The sequence below is a fragment of the Ranitomeya imitator genome, chromosome 1, assembly GCF_032444005.1.
Source record: "Ranitomeya imitator isolate aRanImi1 chromosome 1, aRanImi1.pri, whole genome shotgun sequence".
NCBI classification, from domain to species: Eukaryota; Metazoa; Chordata; class Amphibia; order Anura; family Dendrobatidae; genus Ranitomeya; species Ranitomeya imitator.
In genome coordinates this window covers 703,667,106-703,687,323 of record NC_091282.1, presented here as the reverse complement: position 1 = coordinate 703,687,323, position 20,218 = coordinate 703,667,106, and the positions used below count along the sequence as shown (strand labels likewise).

The 20,218-nt window shown below is 43.2% G+C and overlaps 1 protein-coding gene across 1 annotated transcript in view; it reads right to left on the bottom strand.

The window, feature by feature from the left end:
• Positions 1-19,790, bottom strand: part of LOC138643049 (carbohydrate sulfotransferase 9-like) — a 150,758-nt gene extending 130,968 nt beyond the window's left edge. Inside the window, exon 1 of the mRNA XM_069731764.1 lies at positions 19,709-19,790. The gene's annotated coding sequence lies outside the window, so the exon portion shown is untranslated. The remainder of the gene's footprint in view (positions 1-19,708) is intronic.
• Between the last annotated feature and the right edge of the window lie 428 nt (positions 19,791-20,218).

Sequence of the window (20,218 nt, the reverse complement as noted above, 5' to 3'; positions counted from 1 at the left end):
GACAGGCAAGCGGGCACGGCTGGCACTCTGGCATTCAGGCGGGCACGGCTGGGACACAGGCAGGAGGACGGGAACAACAGAGACACTGGCAGGTGGGCACGGCTGGCTCTCTGGTAGGCAGGCAGGTATGGCTGACTCTCTGGCAGGACAGGCGGACAAGGCTGGTACACTGGAAGGACCGGTAGGGACCGGTCTGCAGGCAGTTATGTAAAACACGTAAGAACCTGTTCAGACAGGAGAGTATATGAGAACAGGTAAATACCGCAAGGAGCGGAGCAAAGCAGAAGCACAGGAGGAGGAGCCAAGAGCAGGAGGCGGAGTCAAGTACAGAAACGCAGGAGGTGGAGCCAAGAGCAGGGGCGGAGCCAAGTACAGAAATGCAGGAGGCGGGGCCAAGAGCAGGAGGCGGGACCAAGTACAGAAACACAGGAGGTGGAGCCAAGAGCAGGAGGCGGGGTCAAGTACAGAAACGCAGGAGGCGGAGCCAAGAGCAGGAGGCTGAGCCAAGTATAGAAATGCAGGAGGCAGAGCCAAGAGAAGGAGGCGGAGCCAAGTGCAGAAATGCAGGAGGAGGAGCCAAGAGCAGGAGACGTAGAAACGGAGCAAGGTAGAACCGCAAGGAGCGGAGCCACAGAGCGAAGTCACAGAGTGCAGAGACATGAGCAGGGCAAAGCCACAGAGTGCAGAGTCGAGAGCAGAGCAAAGCATGCCACAGAGTGCAGAGCCGAGAGCAGAGCAAGACGCAGAGTGCAGAGCCGAGAGTGGAGCAAAGCAAGACACAGGGTGCAGAGCCAAGACCAGAACAAGACACAGAATGCAGAGCCAAGAGCAGAGCAAAGCAAGACACAGGGTGCAGAGGCAAGAGCAGAGCAAAGCAAGACACAGAGTGCAGAGCCGAGAGCAGAGCAGAGCAAGACACAGGGTGCAGAGCCAAGAGCAGAGCAAAGCGAGACACAGGGTGCAGAGCCAAGAGCAGAGCAAAGCAAGACACAGAGTTCAGAGCTGAGAGCGGAGCAAAGCAAGACACATGGTGCAGAGCTGAGAGCAGAGCAAGACACAGACTGCAGAGCCAAGAGCAGAGCAAAGCAAGACACAAGGTGCAGAGCCAAGAGCAGAGCAGAGCAAGACACAGGGTGCAAAGCCAAGAGCAGAGCAAGCAAGACACAGAGTGCAGAGCCGAGAGCAGAGCAAGACACAGAGTGCAGAGCCGAGAGCGGAGCAAAGCAAGACACAGGGTGCAGAGCCAAGAGCAGAGCAAAGCAAGATACAGAGTTCAGAGCCAAGAGCAGTGCAGAGCAAACCAAGACAGGGATATAAACGGACACAGGCACAGGACTAGACTAAGACAGAGTCAGGAATGGGACAAGGCACAGAGACAAAGACACAGGCCAAAGGTACAGCACCCCACTGGGTGGCGGACACAGGACACAGGCCAGGGTACAAAGTCCCACTGGGTGGCTACACAAGGACACAGGCCAGGGTACGAAGCCCCACTGGGTGGAAAACACAGGACACAGACCAGGGTACAATGCCCCACTGGGTGGTGGACACAAGAGTCACAGAGACAGGACCTGGCTCCTCAGCAGCTAAGAACTGACTGAGGGAGTAAGTTGCACAGGCCCCCACCAATGGGTGGGGAAGTCTTAAATACAGGAAGCCTCATGGCAATTGGCTGGGGACACCTTAACAAGATGCACACAGTCTCAATAGGACACAGGAACTGCCGGCGCTGCCCCCCTATGGACACAGACAGAGCATGCACAGATCAAGCAGTAGACATGAGGCACACAGCATGGAGCTGGCAGCAGAGAGAACTCACAGCATGGACCAGAGATGTGGGTGAGTTTGTGTGAGTTTGTGTGAAAGCAGAGACACAGAGTGCAGAGCCAAGAGCAGAGCACAGCAAGACACAAGGTGCAGAGCCAAGAGCAGAGCAGAGCAAGACACAGGGTGCAAAGCCAAGAGCAGAGCAAGCAAGACACAGAGTGCAGAGCTGAGAGCAGAGCAAGACACAGAGTGCAGAGCCGAGAGTAGAGCAAAGCAAGACACAGGGTTCAGAGCCAAGAGCAGTGCAGAGCAAACCAAGACAGGGATATAAACGGACACAGGCACAGGACTAGACTAAGGCTGGTTTCACACTTGCGTTTTATAACGCAGCGTTTTAAACGCAAATGCATTTGGTGCAAAAATGCGTTTAAGCGCATTTAAACGCAGGTTTTTTAAGCGCATGCGTTTTTTGCGTTTAAATGCGTTTTGACGCATTTAGACGCGTTTAAACGCGTTTTTTTCCTGCGTTTGCGTTTTTGAAACGCATGATGAGAACTGTGTGACAGCTGCCAATCATCAAAATCAACCAGAAAACCCACCATAAACATAAATACTTAGGGTTAGGGTTAGGGTTAGGACCCCTAGTAACCCTAGGGATCCTAACCCTAACCCAAACTCTAACCCTAACCCTAACCCTAGGGATCCTAACCCTAACACAAACCCTAACCCTAGGGATCCTAACCCTAACCCTAACACAAACCCTAACCCTAACCCTAGAGATCCTAACCCTAACCCTAACACAAACTCTAACCCTAACCCTAACACAAACCCTAACCCTAGGGATCCTAACCCTAACCCTAACACAAACCCTAACCCTAACACAAACTCTAACCCTAACCCAAACTCTAACCCAAACTCTAACACAAACTCTAACACAAACTCTAGCACAAACCCTAACACAAACCCTAACCCTAACCCAAACTCTAACCCTAACCCTAACCCTAGGGATCCTAACCCTAGCACAAACCCTAACCCTAACCCTAGAGATCCTAACCCTAACACAAACTCTAACCCTAACCCTAACACAAACCCTAACCCTAACCCTAGAGATCCTAACCCTAACCCTAACACAAACTCTAACCCTAACACAAACCCTAACCCTAACCCTAGGGATCCTAACCCTAACACAAACCCTAACCCTAACCCTAGGGATCCTAACCCTAACAAGAACCCTAACCCTAACCCTAGGGATCCTAACCCTAACCCTAACACAAACTCTAACCCTAACACAAACCCTAACCCTAACCCTAGGGATCCTAACCCTAACACAAACTCTAACCCTAACCTTAACACAAACCCTAACCCTAACCCTAGGGATCCTAACCCTAACCCTAACACAAACCCTAACCCTAACCCTAGAGATCCTAACCCTTACCCTAACACAAACTCTAACCCTAACCCTAACACAAACCCTAACCCTAACCCTAGGGATCCTAACCCTAACACAAACCCTAACCCTAACCCTAGGGATCCTAACCCTAACCCTAACACGAACCCTAACCCTAACCCTAGGGATCCTAACCCTAACCCTAACACAAACTCTAACCCTAACACAAACCCTAACCCTAACCCTAGGGATCCTAACCCTAACCCTAACCCTAACACAAAGTCTAACCCTAACACAAACCCTAACCCTAACCCTAGGGATCCTAACCCTAACTCTAACACAAACCCTAACCCTAACACAAACTCTAACCCTAACCCTAAAACACAGACTCTAACCCTAGGGATCATAACCCTAACACAAACCCTAACTCTAACCATAACCCTAACCCTAAGGGATTAGGGTTAGGGTTAGGATCCCTAGGGTTAGGGTTAGGAATCCTAGGGTTAGGGTTAAGGCTAGGGTTAGGGTTAGGGCTAGCGTTAGGGTTACAGTTTGGGTTAGGATTTGTGTTAGAGTTTGTGTTAGAGTTTGTGTTAGAGTTTGTGTTAGAGTTTGTGTTACAGTTTGTGTTACAGTTTGTGTTTTAGGGTTAGGGTTAGGGTTTGTGTTAGGGTTAGGATTAGGATCCCTAGGGTTAGGGTTAGGGCTAGGGTTAGGGTTAGGGTTTGTGTTAGGGTTAGACTTTGTGTTAGGGTTAGGGTTAGGGTTAGGATCCCTAGGGTTAGGGTTAGGGTTAGGGTTTGTGTTAGAGTTTGTGTTAGAGTTTGTGTTAGAGTTTGTGTTAGAGTTTGTGATACAGTTTGTGTTACAGTTTGTGTTTTAGGGTTAGGGTTTGTGTTAGGGTTAGGGTTAGGATCCCTAGGGTTAGGGTTAGAGTTTGTGTTAGAGTTTGTGTTACAGTTTGTGTTACAGTTTGTGTTTTAGGGTTAGGGTTTGTGTTAGGGTTAGGGTTAGGATCCCTAGGGTTAGGGCTAGGGTTAGGGTTAGGGCTAGGGTTAGGGTTAGGGTTTGTGTTAGGGTTAGGGTTAGGATCCCTAGGGTTAGGGTTAGGGTTTGTGTTAGGGTTTGTGTTAGAGTTTGTGTTAGAGTTTGTGTTACAGTTTGTGTTACAGTTTGTGTTACAGTTTGTGTTACAGTTTGTGTTTTAGGGTTAGGGTTAGGGTTAGGGTTTGTGTTAGGATTAGGGTTAGGATCCCTAGGGTTAAGGTTAGGGTTAGGGTTAGAGTTTGTGTTACAGTTTGTGTTACAGTTTGTGTTACAGTTTGTGTTACAGTTTGTGTTTTAGTGTTAGGGTTAGGGTTAGAGTTTGTGTTAGGGTTAGGGTTAGGATCCCTAGGGTTAGGGTTAGGGCTAGGGTTAGGGTTAGGGTTAGGGCTAGGGTTAGGGTTAGGGTTTGTGTTAGGGTTAGGGTTAGGATCCCTAGGGTTAGGGTTAGGGTCAAGGTTAGAGTTTGTGTTACAGTTTGTGTTAGAGTTTGTGTTAGAATTTGTGTTACAGTTTGTGTTAGAGTTTGTGTTAGAGTTTGTGTTACAGTTTGTGTTACAGTTTGTGTTACAGTTTGTTTTACAGTTTGTGTTACAGTTTGGGTTAGAGTTTGTGTTTTAGGGTTAGGGTTGGGGGATGGCTTATAAGTGTGTATTCTTGTGTTTTTCTATAAAAACGCATGCAAACCCATGTGCTTAAAAACGCATGCGTTTACATAGACATCAATGGGGTTTTTTACCGCGAAAAAACGCATGCTTTTTTTGCGGCAAAAAAAACGCCGCTAAACGCCGCTAAAATTACTACATGTTGCATTTCTGCAACAAAACGCATGCAGTGAAAAAACGCATGCATTGGAAAAACGCGTCAAAACGCATGAAAAAAACGCATGCGTTTTTAATGTTAAGTATATGGGAAAAAACGCATGCGTTTTTTTGCGTTTTTTACCGCAAAAACGCAAAAAAAAAACGCAAATGTGAAACCACCCTAAGAGAGAGTCAGGAATGGGACAAGGCACAGAGACAAAGACACAGGCCAAAGGTACAGCACCCCACTGGGTGGCGGACACAGGACACAGGCCAGGGTACAAAGTCCCACTGGGTGGCTACACAAGGACACAGGCCAGGGTACGAAGCCCCACTGGATGGCAAACACAGGACACAGGCCAGGGTATAACGCCCCACTGGGTGGAAAACACAGGACACAGACCAGGGTACAATGCCCCACTGGGTGGTGGACACAAGAGTCACAGAGACAGGACCTGGCTCCTCAGCAGCTAAGAACTGACTGAGGGAGTAAGTTGCACAGGCCCCCACCAATGGGTGGGGAAGTCTTAAATACAGGAAGCCTCATGGCAATTGGCTGGGGACACCTTAACAAGATGCACACAGTCTCAATAAGACACAGGAACTGCCGGCGCTGCCCCACTATGCACACAGACAGAGCATGCACAGATCAAGCAGTAGACATGAGGCACACAGCATGGAGCTGGCAGCAGAGAGAACTCACAGCATGGACCAGAGATGTGGGTGAGTTTGTGTGAGTTTGTGTGAAAGCAGGTGGGGGATGGGAGGCCAAGCAGTGATGCCAACAGGGTTGTTACACCCTCACACTGCTTTCCCATGCTGCTGCTGCTTTTCTATATTGACCCCCTTCATACATTTTTTCTAACATGTCCCCTCACTTTTTCTCTCACCATACTTTTCTCCCCAATACTGTTTCTTCACACATTCCCCCTGCTCACCATACTGTCTCCTAACACATCTTCCCAGCTCCCTTATTGTCTCCTCACACATTTCCCTCTCCATTCTTTCTTATTAAACTCCTCTCCCATTCCTTATACTGTCCCCTCTCAATAAAGTATATTACGATAAATATTTGGCTTCTTTAGCCCCATTGGAGCGCTTAGAAAAAATTGGAGCACTGAGTCCTGAAATTAATAAAAAGGTATACATTTATTTGACATATACTCGTACAAAAAAACATAATAACATAAATCAAAAAAATATAATTGTAAAACAGTACTAGAGACACAAAGCAGCAAGATCAGGTGGAAAGTGGCACAAGTGTTCCAGTTATAATGAGCAAATATACACTAAAGTGCTTAGTGCATATTTCCAATGGGAGTAAGTACGGTGGATATTATTGTATCATCGCCTTAGTGCGTATAAAGGACCTGGGTCATTCCGGGGTCCCCCACTCATATCCCCTGCTGTTTCGAAGTTCCTGCCTGGCTCATCTTTTCCGGGCTTTCTTGCTGTGAGTGTTTTTGCTGGTACATTTGGCCATTTCTGGCCATTACTTCTTTAGTGGTTTATATTGGTCATCATTATCAATCCTATTTGACTGACCTGCTACTCACAGTGCTCATAGAAACCCCCTAAAACCTGGGTTTATACTTACATTTACATTCATTGTAAGTGCTCTGTGCTGGTTCTCCAACACTGAGTTTTTTCCTCCTTATTTGGTCCCATTTAGGGCATACTAGGGATCGTCCAAATTTTGACATGTCCTGATTATTGATATCCCAGGGTGCATTGGATAAATATTTAATAGGAGCTATATTGCGTCAGGGTTATAAGATTGCATTGCACTTATTGTATTGTTTATTGCAGTGGGTTTGTGTGGTTGTTCTCACATGTTTATACTTGTGTTTGTTTTCTGTTTCTGTAATTGTGGGTCAATAAAATTATTATATTTTATTATTTTGGGGTAGTGTACATGCCTTACACGGGTGCTTTTCTTCTTTTTGGCATCATTAGTGCGTATAAAGAACCTGGATCTAAAGTCCCCCATATCTCACCACTTTTCTGCCTGACTGGGCATCTGAGTCCACTACAAGTCCCCACTTGTGCCTTGGGGAAGCAAACACCAATATACCGTACATAGCAGCAATATACAGTTTTAATTCGGACATTAAGAAGAATGGAAAATGTGTGAAATTACAACAACACAAGCAATGCAAGACACAATGTTCACACAACACATTGTTTCCTTCCTACAGCATGTGATCTTAACATAAATCAATAAAAATCTATTTTGAGTTTATTATTGATTCTCAATTAATGAGTGACATGGTTTTAGTTGTTTATATGCGTGGTATGTTTACGTTTAATGATTTGTGCTTAATAATTATAATAATTTATTGACGTTTATAAATTAAATCAACAATAGTACACTTGTCTTGGGGACCAGGCAGAATATTATTCATTTTGCTTCCATTCTGTGTAGACAGATTGTACCTAGGGAGGTCACGTTATTGAATCATCTTGTTGCGCAAAAATAAAAGACTTTCTGTCAGGCCGGCATCACACTAAATGTATGGAAAATTGGTCCGGGTTTTTCTGCCGAGAGTCACATGAGTGTTCTCCGTATGGTCATCCGTGTGTAATGCGCTTGCAATGCGATTTTCTCCAACCCAAGTATCCGTATGATATGCGTATGGCTTTACAATACGAGAAAATGTGCAGTGATGTGAGCTGCCCCATGGATTAAGGCTTCTTTCACACTAGCGTCGGGCCCGGCCCGTCGCAGTGCGTCGGGCCGAGGTTACCGACGCTAGCATTGCCTCCGCCGCACAACGGGTGCAGCGGATGCTGCTTTTCAGCGCATCCGCTGCCCCATTGTGACGTGCGGGGAGGTGGGGGAGGAGTTCCGGCCGCGCATGCGCGGTCGGAAAAGACGGTCCGTCGGCTGCAAAAAATGTTACATGGAACGTTTTTTGCGGCCGACGGTCAGCCGAAAAACGGCGCAACCGTCGCGCGACGTGTGGCAATCTGTCGCAATGCGTCATAGTAACATAGTAACATAGTAACATAGTTAGTAAGGCCGAAAAAAGACATTTGTCCATCCAGTTCAGCCTATATTCCATCATAATAAATCCCCAGATCTACGTCCTTCTACAGAACCTAATTGTATGATACAATATTGTTCTGCTACAGGAAGACATCCAGGCCTCTCTTGAACCCCTCGACTGAGTTCGCCATCACCACCTCCTCAGGCAAGCAATTCCAGATTCTCACTGCCCTAACAGTAAAGAATCCTCTTCTATGTTGGTGGAAAAACCTTCTCTCCTCCAGACGCAAAGAATGCCCCCTTGTGCCCGTCACCTTCCTTGGTATAAACAGATCCTCAGCGAGATATTTGTATTGTCCCCTTATATACTTATACATGGTTATTAGATCGCCTCTCAGTCGTCTTTTTTCTAGACTAAATAATCCTAATTTCGCTAATCTATCTGGGTATTGTAGTTCTCCCATCCCCTTTATTAATTTTGTTGCCCTCCTTTGTACTCTCTCTAGTTCCATTATATCCTTCCTGAGCACCGGTGCCCAAAACTGGACACAGTACTCCATGTGCGGTCTAACTAGGGATTTGTACAGAGGCAGTATAATGCTCTCATCATGTGTATCCAGACCTCTTTTAATGCACCCCATGATCCTGTTTGCCTTGGCAGCTGCTGCCTGGCACTGGCTGCTCCAGGTAAGTTTATCATTAACTAGGATCCGTCGCGTAATGTTAGTCAATGGAGAAAAAACGCATCCTGCAAACACTTTTGCAGGATGCGTTTTTTCTGCAAAACGACGCATTGTGACGGATTGCAGTTAACGCTAGTGTGAAAGTAGCCTAACACTGGTCCGAATGCTATGTGATGTTTTAGCACTCGCCCGTATTCTATGGTAGTGTGACGCCGGCCTTAAGAAAACTATCTCCGTATGTATTAACACTATTTTACATCCTGATTTAGTGCTACATAATCCAAGATTGAAGGGTGCCAAGGAGTCTATCTGTTCTATTGTTACCTATTGTCTTTTAGCATGAAAATGACAGTCTATAAGGTATATTAAAATAAAGTTTTAAGGGAGGGTCACTTCCCTAGATGTTGTACAGTTCTATTCTTGATTTGGACCAACCCCATATCACTTGATTATTGTGGGCAGTAGAAAGAACGAAGATGATAAGGGTGGTTTGAAAAATATACAACAGATCAGGACATCACGTAGTGATACAGAAGTGTTGAGGGCTTCTATTTTTCTATAACTTATTTTGAAAGTACTTAGCCAACTATACTTCTTTGCTTTCTTACTTAACTGATGGGAAAGAAATACAGGATATAGAGGTTTCCCCTATTACTGCATACCTTCTATGATTTATTATAAGGGAGATTTACTCAGCTAAAACATTGTAGTATCATATGGTATCTACTTTTTTAAAATATTGGGAACCCACTGTTTTTGTGATCACCCACAGAACCATTCTGTGAGGCACTAGGTAGGTTTGATGGCTCCTGAACGTAAACCAGGATCTTCTCATTTAATAACAGAGATTTACAATTCCAGATTGAGAAAATAAAGAATTGAAACATAAAAGGGCCGATTCATCAAGACTTGAATAGCGCACGCTCGCACTACGCTAGTCTTGCTGGAGTAGAAGGTGCCAAATTAATTAAGAGGCACATGTAACTTAATTAATTAAGCACCTCTTCTGATAGGTGTGCACCTCCATATGCAATGCCAGAAGTGCTATTCTACTTATGACTGGAGTATCATTTCTGGCATGCAAAACGTGAGTTCTTTGATAGGGGGTGAATGACACATACCCTAATAATCCTGGCTGCTCCCAGCATCGCTGGAAAAAATCTAAAACATTTGTATTTTATTCTTTATCCGTTCTGGATCTACTCCCCACCAAAAAACGTGAAAGAAATGTGAAGCTGCACAAAAATACCATTGTTTGAAATGGCTAAATAAGTTTAACGCACAAGCCCTGCTTACATAGTGATATTGAGCTTAATAAACTTCTAAGGATTGATAGAAAGGTTATCAAGAAACCTCTGTTTACCTGATAAAAAAGTTATCTTAAGTTATTGTTTTGTAGTATATAAATCTGGGCTAAGTAAATTCAGGTCATACCTGTAAATGATTTATTTTTATTTTTTTTTAATTTGTCTGTAAAACAACTTAAAGAAAAAAAAAGCAAATCGTTTCATGAACTAGTCTCAAATGAAAAGTCACTAATTGAGAGATATTCATGCCAAAAAATGGCAAAAATGCAATGATAAACTGGGCCCTTAATTTGTAACGTACTCTAAACATTAAAGCTATGGTTTCAGCATGTAATATTCTATAAAAGTGACAGTTTCCAAAAAACTGTTTATTTTTAACCGTATCAAAAAGCATAGTCAAGTGCAAAAATAAATAAATAATCAGCTGTACTATTTTATTCACAATGTGAGACAAAGGGCTATGTTTGTAACTGATTGCCATACAGTGCCTTGCGAAAGTATTCGGCCTCTGGAACTTTTCAACCTTTTCCCACTTATCATGCTTCAAACATAAAGATACCAAATGTAAATTTTTGGTGAAGAATCAACAACAAGTGGAACACAATTGTGAAGTTGAACGAAATGTATTGGTTATTTTAAGTTTTCTTGAAATTCAAAAACTGAAAAGTGGGGCTTGCGATATTATTCGGCCCCTTTAACATAATACTTTGTTGCACCACCTTTTGCTGCGATTACAGCTGCCAGTCACTTGGGGTATGTCTCTATCAGTTTTGTACATCGAGAGACTGAAATTCTTGCCCATTCTTCCTTGGCAAACAGCTCGAGCTCAGTGAGGTTTGATGGAGATCGTTTGTGAACAGCAGTATTCAGCTCTTTCCACAGATTCTCGATTGGATTGAGGTCTGGATTTTGACTTGGCCATTTTAACACCTGGATACGTTTATTTGTGAACCATTCCATTGTAGATTTTTCTTTATGTTTGGGATCATTGTCTTGTTGGAAGACAAATCTCCGTCCCAGTCTCAGGTCTTTTGCAGACTCCAACAGGTTTTCTTCAAGAATCGTCCTGTATTTGGCTCCATCCATCTACCCATCAATTTTAACCATCTTCCCTGTTCCTGCTGAAGAAAAGCAGGCCCAAACCATGATGCTGCCACCACCATGTTTGTCAGTGGGGATGGTGTGTTCAGGGTGAAGGGCTATGTTGCCTTTACGCCAAACATATAGTTTGGCATTGCTGCCAACAAGTTTGATTTTGGTTTCATCTGACCAGAGCACCTTCTTCCACATGTTTGGTGTGTCTCCCAGGTGGCTTGTTGCAAACTTTAAACTACACTTTTTATGGATATCTTTGAGAAATGGCTTTCTTCTTGCCACTCTTCCATAAAGGCCAGATTCGTGCATTGTATGACTGATTGTTGTCCTACGGACAGACTGTCCCACCTCAGCTGTAGATCTCTGCAGTTCATCCAGAGTGATCATGGACCTCTTGGCTGCATCTCCGATCAGTCTTCTCCATGTTTGAGATGAAAGTTTAGAGGGACGGCCAGGTCTTGGTAGATTTGCAGTGGTATGATACTCCTTCCATTTCAATATGATCGCTTGCACAGTGCTCCTTGGGATGTTTAAAGTTTTGGAAATCATTTTGTATTCAAATCTGACTCAATGTGCACAGAGCTGCTGATTTTAGAATAATTTGGAGAATTTCTGCACAGTTTCTGCTACAAAACTTACTAAACAAACTCTGCATCCACATCATTACTAAGCGGAAACTTTATGTTTTTGAAGAGGATTAGGAGAACCTCTTCTCAGTTTTTGCTCCAAAACCTTCTAAAAAAAACTCTTTAGTAACATATCCACTGAGTGGAAACTCAACGTTTTCGAGGAGTTTTAAAATTTGCAGAGTTTGATGGTCAGTGGATGACACTCTGGAGCTTCCAAGGAAAGCCAGAGGGGTGGTTGAGAGGAGGTGTGGTATAGTGTTAACTGACCTAGTTGAGCAGCTTGGTAATATTTGGTTAGATTGGGGACTTCCAGGACTTCTTTCAAGCAATGGCAATACAATATGTCCCTGGTGAATCTGGGAAGACCACCTTTCCAGACAAAAGTGATGATTAGACATTGGGTTATATTATGGTAATGGGATGGAACAGGTATTGGTAAAATACAGAATAAGTAGAATATTTTAGGGAGTAAAGTCATTTTAAGTGCACGCATACGACCTAACCAAGGAAGATGCAGCTTTCCCCCCATTTAGAGCAGCGTACGAAATTTACAAAGCTTTAGGGGGTAGTTTGCGGAAAAGAGGGAATCTATATTAGTGGTTAATTTCACACCTAAATAATCAAGGTGGATTGTGGACCATGGAAAATGGATGTCTTGCTTAAGCTGTGAGATTGTAGCAGCAGAAAGAGATATTCAAAGCATGCAATTTTGAGTGGTTAATTTGTAGGCCGGAGATTTGTGCAAAGTTTTGCAGGGTTTGAACCAGAGAAGGCAGTGAGTTTTAAGGGGTGGTAAGAAGGAGCACAACATCATCTGCAAACAGTTTGTGGGGAGTTGACGCAATTTCTATACCTTGACTTTGGGGGTTGTGGCAGAGGCAAATTTCTAGTGGCTCAACTGCAAGTAGGAATAGTAACTGGGATAGAGGGCACCGCACCCTTGATTAGTCACAAAGAGAAAAGGAGTTTGTAGCCAGCTCACCGGTAAATCACCGCAGGTGCACGGAACTCCGCTGCAGGAAGACGATCCAATCATCAGAGAAAAGAAAAAAAAAAAGGTGAATTCCAGCTCCTTAAAACATGACGTTTATTGTATCCAAATAAAAAATCCAAATGTCCATGGTGTGCAACCTCCCACCGGTAAGTGCCTGGGATGACAGAGATAAACGGCTACGCGTTTCGATCGGAGTGATCTTTATCAAAGCCATACCTGGATCAGGCAGCTTCTCCTACTTATAAGGAGGCTCACCCAACCAGATCATTCATTTGAGTCACATGGCAATTTGACAGGTCCTTTCATCTAAAATCATAATTATAATGCGGATGAAACTATCAAATTTGATATAAAGCAGTACATCAATTGTAATTCTTGCAATGTGGTATACAAAATCAAATGTATAGAGTGTAACCTGTCGTATGTGGGCTGTACGTCCAGAAAATTGAAAACACGCATTAGGGAACACTTATATGACATAGGTAACACTCAGAATAATGACAGGAATATATCAGCAGCATCCAAACATTTTGTTAGGCACCATGCACGCAGCACTGTCACTCTTCAGGTTCAGGGCATAGAACGGGTTAATACCCCTAGTCGGGGTGGTGACATTAGACGCCGGCTTCTCACACGAGAAGCATATTGGATTTTCCAATTGAACACCTGTGTCCCAACAGGATTGAATAAAAGACATGAAGTTATGTTACATTATTGCTGAATGTGATTTTAATCCTTTATTTTTGTTATGTTGTTACATATAGAACAATGATTTTAGATGAAAGGACCTGTCAAATTGCCATGTGACTCAAATGAATGATCTGGTTGGGTGAGCCTCCTTATAAGTAGGAGAAGCTGCCTGATCCAGGTATGGCTTTGATAAAGATCACTCCGATCGAAACGCGTAGCCGTTTATCTCTGTCATCCCAGGCACTTACCGGTGGGAGGTTGCACACCATGGACATTTGGATTTTTTATTTGGATACAATAAACGTCATGTTTTAAGGAGCTGGAATTCACCTTTTTTTTTTTCTTTTCTCTGACCCTTGATTAGTACCTCTTTTGATTGGAAAATTTGCAGAGGAAATTCCGTTATAGCGGACTTAGGCTGTGAGGCAGCTGTATAGGGCGTAAATCCATGAGAGAAATTGATCAGGGAAGTTCCATTTCCCCAACACCACAAAAAGGTAGGTTCATGAGACAGAGTCAAAGTCCTTTCTAATGTCAAGTGATAAAAGCATGCTTGTCAGGTTTCGTTGCTTACAGTGATGCAGAATATGAGAGACCCCTAGTATGTTGTCGGACACTTGCCTATAGGGTGCAAAGTCAACCTGATCTTTCTATATAATGGATCCCAATGCAGAGTTTGCTAAAAGTTTGAGGTCTATATGGGTCAGATATGGGTCTATAGTTTGACCATGATGAGTGGTCTGAGTTTGGCTTGGGTATCAGGGATATAGCTCCTGTTCAGGATGCTACCCCTGACTTTAGTCTGTCTCTCACAGAGCTGAAATAGTGAGATGGGAAAGAAGTATTAGTGTGTATTTCTTGTAGTAGAGGGCTGAGAAACCTTCTGCGCCTGGTTTTATTTTAATTGACTGATAGCTGTATCCAGTTTGGTAGGAGATATGGCCTGATTCAGGAGACTAAGGAAGGTGGGGTTGAGGGCTGGGAGAGAAATAGAGTTAGGAAAAGCAGCCAGCGTTTGTGAGTTGTCAAGGGAGGATCGATCCATAGTTATTCAAGCTGTTGTTGAAATAAGAGGGTGATCTGTTGTGGGATGTAAAGCCGTTGTCGGTACATAGTCGTATCGGGGTATGTGGCCAGGGAGACATTTTACAAGTCGGGCAAGGTTGGAATTTCTTTTGTTATTGAAGGCGCAGAAGCACTGCTGGGACCATTGTAGGGATCAATCCGCATTCTCAGAAAGACGGAGATCTAGCTTGGTGCATGCAATGCAGATTAGCAAAGAAATTATTTTAATTTCTTCCGTCCATTGCCTTACAGCAACTCTGGGTAGATGGCCACCATGAGCTACCCCAGTCTACAATATCCCAACCCAGAACCGCTAGTTTCACTGCCCCTGTACCAGGTGATACCCACTGTCTATGAACTTTTGGTTGGCCCACAGCTTTTGTATCTCCTGCTGGTAAAGTCTGCAGTCACAGCCTATGTTTCTCCAGATGATGAACACGATGACCGTAGCATGTACAGTACAGACCAAAAGTTTGGACACACCTTCTCATTTAAAGATTTTTCTTTATTTTAATGAGTATGAAAATTGTACATTCACACTGAAGGCATCAAAGCTATGAATTAACACATGTGGAATTATATACTTAACAAAAAAGTGTGAAACAACTGAAATTATGTCTTATATTCTAGGATCTTCAAAGTAGCCACCTTTTGCTTTGATGACTGCTTTGCATACTCTTGACATTCTCTTGATGAGCTTCAAGAGGTAGTCACCGGGAATGGTCTTCCAACAATCTTGAAGGAGTTCCCAGAGATGCTTAGCACTTGTTGGCCCTTTTGCCTTCACTCTGCGGTCCAGCTCACCCCAAACCATCTTGATTGGGTTCAGGTCTGGTGACTGTGGAGGCCAGGTCATCCGGCGTAGCACCCCATCACTCTCCTTCTTGGTCAAATAGTACTTACACAGCCTGAAGGTGTGTTTGGGGTCATTGTCCTGTTGAAAAATAAATGATGGTCCAACTAAGCGCAAACCGGATGGAATAGTATGCCGCTGCAAGATGCTGTGGTAGCCATGCTGGTTCAGTATGCCTTCAATTTTGAATAAATCCCCAACAGTGTCATCGGCAAAGCACCCCCACATCATCACACCTCCTCCTCCATGCTTCATGGTGGGAACCAGGCATGTAGAGTCCATCCGTTCACCTTTTCTGCGTTGCACAAAGACACAGTGGTTGGAACCAAAGATCTCAAATTTGGACTCATCAGACCAAAACACAGATTTCCACTGATCTAATGTCTATTCCTTGTATTCTTAAGCTCAAACAAGTCTTTTCTGCTTGTTGCCTGTCCTTTGCAGTGGTTTCCCAGCAGCTATTTTACCATGAAGGCCTGCTGCACAAAGTCTCCTCTTAACAGTTGTTGTAGAGATGTGTCTGCTGCTAGAACTCTGTGTGGCATCGGTCTCCAATCTGAGCTGTGTTAACCTGCAATTTTCTGAGGCTGGTGACTCAGATAAACTTATCCTCAGAAGCAGAGGTGACTCTTGGTCTTCCTTTCCTGGGGCGGTCCTTATGTGAACCAGTTTCTTTGTAGCGCTTGATAGTTTTTGCCACTGCACTTGGGGACACTTTCAAAGTTTTCCAAATTTTTCGGTCTAATTGACTGTTTTTATTTACTTAGCTGCCTTTCTCTTGCCTTGATACAAATTCTAACAGTCTATTCAGTAGGACTATCAGCTGGGTATTCACCAAACTTCTGCACAACACAACTGATCCCAACCCCATTTTTAAGGCAAGAAATCCCACTTATTAAACCTGACAGGTCACACCTGTGAAGTGAAAACCATTCCCGGTGACTACCTCTTGAAGTTCATCAAGAGAATGCCAAGAGTATGAAAAGCAGTCATCAAAGCAAAAGGTGGCTACTTTGAAGAACCTAGAATATAAGGCATAATTTCAGTTATTTCACACTTTTTTGTTAAGTATACAATTTCACATGTGTTAATTCATAGTTTTGATGTCATCAGTTTGAATGTACAATTTTCATAGTCCAGAAAATACAGAAAAATCTTTAAATGAGAAGGTGTGTCCAAACTTTTGGTCTGTACTGTATATCTAGATTAAGCTGGCAAAAACAACCCCATTTGCTCGTCAGTATCCTAAATACCCCAAGCTGTTCCCCAGAATTGAGCTTGGCTCTTGGAACCCCCTCCGACCAAAGCTAACTGTGAATTGGTGGAAGTACTTTCTTGAAGCCAAGCCCCTTACCTGCGACTGCATATGAGATCCCCTGTGGTGACGACTGGCTCTACTATCCCCATCAACATAATGGGACTAGTGACAGGGAGAACCATGGCTTAATTGAGGCAACTGAGGCACTAATGACAGAAATGGAATTATTGCTTTACTCGATTACCAATCTCTTGTTTGGCTTTATGTATACATAAGATCCAGACTTCCTCTACCTACTGTCACTGAATGGAAACATCTATTCCTGAGGCTGAACACTTTCCAGGTGAGATTTGTGGACCTTAAACTGATGAACAATCAAATCTCTAATAAAAAACAACAATAAGACTTGTTCTAGTACGTGCCTAAGATGACTGCTTTCTTCCCGGCATCCCACTATATACCTCTTTTCTCTGCTATCCCTTCCCCTACAGTACCTCCTCCCACATTAGAGATCACAATAGTCTCCCCAATTAGATTAACCTTTTCCGTAACCCCTCCATTATTAACTTTCTCACTTAAATTTCCACCCCAACCCTGTCATGTTGGCCTCCCTGTTATGGCAAGGCCCAGTATGGCCTCACTTGATAATTGACATACCGTAGTTGGATCGCATATTGTGGCTTCACCTCTGACATATAGCTATTGGAATCACTATTTCTGGTAAGACCGTTTATCTTACATCCTCTCAGGCTACGGAGGAGGTTGTAGGTTAGGCACGTTTGACAAAGCCACTGGCAAAATACTGGAAGGGTCATGTTTCTCTGAGGCCATTAACTTTAGTGATTTGAAAACCAGAAGTTGTGCTCCAGCACACTAAATGTTGAGAGAGGTTAAGCAGCCAATTTAAAAGGGCTGTTTTTTGAGGGGTTTTTTTTAGAACAACCATAGACATGTGAGAGGTTGTTCTCCATATCAATATCTCTTTCGTTGTTATATTTATTTTTTTTTTGGGGGGGGCAATAATGAACAATTAGCACCTGCGCACTTTGTATTGAGGTCTGTGCAATTTTCTTGTCTGCCATATCCAACATTATAGGTTACTGTGCATAACAATAACTTACTATTAACACTGGTGTTGAGAAGAAGACTGGGTTGTGGGTGCTGACAAGGCACCGGTTCTGGAACTGCTGAGACCGGGCCTACTGATCAAGGGGGGAAGGAGATGGGGAATGGAGCGTACCCTTTTCCTGTGTAGAAGGGGCATGGTGAGACAGGAGAAGTTAAGAAGATTAGCGCGGGAAGAGAGAGGTTGTTCCCACCAGATAGAGGTGACAGTGAGGACCAGCGCAGTGCGACGAATAAGGATAGGCCGAGCAACAGCGATAAAGGTCGGGTGCAGTAAGGACCCTGAGACTACGTCGGGCGTGCAGAGGAGTGCACGCTGAGTGGAGCACTGCCGTGGACTACTCTTGGCTGCGCAGCAGCATAACGGACTAGGGACTCAGTGCAGGAGACCGGTGACTGCCCACTGCCACCAGAAGGAGAACGATTTGTTAGGCGGGAAAGCCAGAAGAACTCGGCACTGGCCTCAGCCTGCAGTCAGCCACCCAACCCAGGAGAAGAGACAGGCACCCGAGCCACGCTAAGTGAAATTGACACTCTCTACAATAGCCCATTGCAATCATGTTCTCTGCAGCTTAATATATTATATGCCTCTTTGTATAATATTTGTGTTATTTACTGTTTTTAGATTGTGTTAGTGCCTTCTGTGCCACCAGATGTCCATATACATTAAAATAAAGGTATTTTTTATTACGATAATCTACTTGTATTGTACCTTTTGACCATTTCTCTGAGAGGGGGGGTTGGTTTCAGTGGTCCCAGTCAGATGTCATATAGATGTACTGCTATGTGTGAATTGAAGCAAATGTAATTATTTCTATACCTATATGGCATATGCTTTTGTCCTTACATAAATTGGTTTAATGGTTTTTCCTAAGGCTGAAGGTAGATAAAAGTTCTTTGAGTTATACATATAACCTAACATGTTGATCCAGAGGAAGGCAAGATGGTCATTGCCCCATATTCGGGGAAAATGCCTTCCTGACTCCAAATACTGCAAACAGACTAGTTCCCTAGATCAATGTCCCATCACATAATCTAGTACCAACAACTTGTAGTAGCATGTTTAAGAAAAACATCCTGATATTGAGGTTTTTTTAAAAAAAAAAAAACATGGTAGACTATGGACAATGTTGGAGATATACTAAGGCTACTTTCAGATGATAATCTTTTGGCGCTGTATATTTTTGCTCCGTCAAAGTGGATATGATTTTTTAAAAATCTCACTCCCACTGTTCTTTTTGCTCCGTGTAAACTGAACTTCGGTTTCAAATCTGGAGCATGTCAGTTTCTCTTGTGGGTATGCTGACTTTTCTGTGTGGATTTTCCAGATAGACTTGCATTAGATGTGTAAATCTGCAGGTAAAAAATGCATGTGCGGTTTTTGTGTGCTTCTGTTGCGGAAAGGCATGTAATCAACGCTTAAGTATATCCATATGATTTTGTCAAAAGCCAAATACCAAGAAGTGTCAAAAACAAAGCCGCTTTATTTCAAGCATGACACACCAAAAAGACAAAAAAACCTCAACATCAAAAATGCAATACAAATGCATGTTAAAAGACGCCACAAAAACACAACGAAAAAATGCAAGTAAACTAATTTAAATAATGGTTGCAGAAATTCTGCAACATCAAAAACTCACCAAAAGCTCATTAAGAGAACATAGCCTAAGGGAAATCCTCCCACCCATTCAATTCAGTGTGAATAGACCCTTATAGATTGACATTTGGCAATATAATAAAATATCAATAATCCCTTCCAAAGGATCAAATCACACTTGTACTACCCAATATTACAAACTGTATTAAAAGAAAAAAAAAATCAACAAAAGCCTTGAAAATTCAAGAAAAAAAGATCTAATGAAACTACCACATTTTCTAATTTTTTTTTGTTATGTAGTTTTTATTTTTTAATTTTTAACACAATGTTCTCATGTAAATGTAGTAACAGGACTGTCCTCAACTCCTTGCAATTAACATGTAGCTCTCTCTGCATATTATAGTATGTATAGTATTGCTTACCTTCTTTATTCTTTAACACAGCCTGTTCTTTGATGTAAAAGCTTGATTACCTGCACAGCCGAAACAACGGCAGTCATCTGCTGTTCTCCACCTTATGCAGTTAGGGTATATCTCCAGGTAGAGCCACACCTCTCGGAGAGATGAATTGATTTCATTATTTAAAGCACTGCTCGCTGTGCTGACAGTACTATTGTGAAAGGAATAGATATCTGCTCTAAGGGCTCATTTCCACTTGAGAGAAAAAAAAGGTCCGTTTTATGGACCGAAAAAACGGAGATAAATCATGCGATTGTCATGCAAGTGTCATGCGAGTGTCATGCGATTTTTTTTATCGTAACATCCGTATGACATCCGTATGACATCCGTATTGCTGTCCGATTTTTACGCACCGGTGACCTTTGAAAAGCCAGCAAATCAGTGCGGTGTACAGTAAAATCACACTGACAGATTAGAATAGAAAAGATAGAATAGATATATACACATAGAATCTACTATATAATTGTCTAAGTG